Source organism: Gadus macrocephalus, chromosome 5 (genome assembly GCF_031168955.1).
Source record: "Gadus macrocephalus chromosome 5, ASM3116895v1".
Classification (NCBI taxonomy): domain Eukaryota; kingdom Metazoa; phylum Chordata; class Actinopteri; order Gadiformes; family Gadidae; genus Gadus; species Gadus macrocephalus.
In genome coordinates, this window is record NC_082386.1 from 9679087 (window position 1) to 9681586 (window position 2500).

The window sequence follows — 2500 nt, forward strand, 5'->3', positions numbered from 1 at the left end:
ACACACATATGTGGTTTCCGTGGCAACTGTATTGTATGGGTGTGGATGGAGGATTTGGTCTGGAGAGCGGACTGAGGCCTCTGCTAGAGAGATAGAGCAGGCGGCCATGCAAGACGATGGAGCGAAGTAGGGAGGGAACTGAGAGAGAGAGAGAGAGAGAGAGAGAGAGAGAGAGAGAGAGCAAGAGAGAGAGCAGGAGAGAGAGAGAGAGAGAGCAGAGAGAGGAGCAGAGAGAGAGAGAGGAGAGAGAGAGAGAGAGAGAGAGAGAGCAGAGAGAGAGAGAGAGTCGGCCGAGAGATCTGGGTAAGGCAATTAGTGAGGGGAAGCATTATTCAGCCAAATCTTTTGGATGTTTACTGATGTGAACAAACATTGTGGTTGATTTGTTGTTCAATTGCTTTTTTAAACAATTGCCAAGACAACGATTAAATCCGCTTTCCTCAGAAATATTGAAAAAAAATTGAGGCAAATTCCCTCTCCTGGATTTGCCCGAGGACACTGGCTTAGCACTGTCTCATTCTGTTATGATATATTTCAAATCAAATGTAGGCAATTTAAAATCAGTCTGGCTGGCTGGCTGACAGACTGGCTGACTGGCTGGCTGGCTGACTGGCAGGCTGACTGACTTCTGACTGGCTGACTGGCTTGCTGACTAGCTGACTAAATGACTGGCTGACTGGCTCACTGGCTGGCTGACTTACTGGCTTACTGGCTGGCTGACTGACTGGCTGGCTGGTCTGCTAGCTTGTTCCAGTTGGAGCCAGCTGTCGCACAGCCGCCAAAAACTGGGTTTTTCTGAGATTAACGGCTGTGAACCAGTTCTCTCTGTAAATCTGTGATTTTTGTGTGCGTATTTGCACGTGTGTGTGTATGTCTGTGTGTGTGTATGTGTTTCTGTGTGTGTGTGTAGTTTAAGCAAGGAAAAGTCATGAGGTGAATCAATGGGTACAGCTGGTGTGTGTGCGTGTGTCTGTGTCTGTATCTGTGTGTAAATATTTATAATAGAAGACAATGGAAGAGAAAATGTGGCCAATAACAGTTTGAGCTAAACAGTGAGCCTTTTTTAAATTTCCCAGAATGCTTTGTGGAACGGCACGATAAATGAGGCATATTCAGGACTTGTTGGTTTAATCTTGCAACAATGTTGTTGACTGGTGTCTTTGGCTCCCTTTCATTTGCTGTCTGTCTCTCTCTCTCTCTCTCTCTCTCTCTCTCTCTCTCTCTCTCTCTCTCTCTCTCTCTCCTCCTCTCTCCTCTCTCCTCTCTCTCTCTCTCTCTCTCTCTCCTCTCTCTCTCTCATTGTTTCCCTCTGCCTCTCTCTCTCCCTCTATGCCAGGCTACTGTAGAGGCAGGAATGAGTCCCAGAATGGTTACCATAGAAACACCAAGAGGGGTTTATTAGTGGCCATGGCGACTGTTGATGCACTAAAAATGTACCATACTGGTTTGCTCGGCGAGGGGTAAGAGCAGAGGTGAATGAGCACAGGTTCACTAATGACTGTTATTTGTCCACTCTGCGGACGGCTCTGTAAACACGGGGAGAAACCCCAGTCCCAGAACCCAAAGTCTCAAAACCGCTCATTTAAAGAATGCCTTCATCAATGTTTCCCTCATTTTCCGCTCAAATGCCACTGCATGGCTTTTAGATTGGCCAGAGTTTTGTGTCAAATCAACAATGCTTATGCCACAAAAGTGTGTGTGTGTGTGTGTGTGTGTGTGTGTGTGTGTGTGTGTGTGTGTGTGTGTGTGTGTGTGTGTGTGTGTGTGTGTGTGTGTGTGTGTGTGTGTGTGTGTGTGTGTGCGTGCGTGCGTGCGTGCGTGTGTGTGTGCACGTGCTTGCCTCTAGAGGGGAGGCAGGGTTGCTCAGCCAGGCTACAATCAGCTCCGTCTGTCCAAAGAGAGACTCGAGTCTCGCTTACTGCCCTTTAGAGAATTCTCAAATCAGTTTCTTAATCATTTCTCCTCCACCTAGAATGTATTTTCCTTCCCCCTCTCCCAGTGAGTTGTAATTTCAAAGCGCTTGGCGTAAATACAGCTATTGTTGGAGACATAATCAAACATTCATGAGGAAGTGGGATCTGGGGTGGAACAGGGAATCTAGGTCATGGATTCGCAAGGCTGAGTCGGCTGCCTCACAGAGTACAGCTCTCTCTCTCTCTCTCTCTCCTTCTTTACCTCTCCTCTCTCTCTCTACCACTGTCTCTCTACCTCACTCTCATTCTCTCTCTCTCTCTCTCTCTCTCTCTCTCTCTCTCTCTCTCTCTCTCTCTCTCTCTCTCTCTCTCTCTCTCTCTCTCTCTCTTTGTTTTGCTTTCTCTCTCTACCACTGTCTCTCTCTACCACACTTTCTATCTCTCTTTTTTCGTTCTCTCTCTACCAGTGTCTCCCTCTACCACACTGTATCTATCTCTCTCTCTCTCTCTCCTTCTTTACCTCTCCCTCTCTCTCTCTACCACTGTCTCTCTACCTCACTCTCATTCTCTCTCTCTCTCTCTCTCTC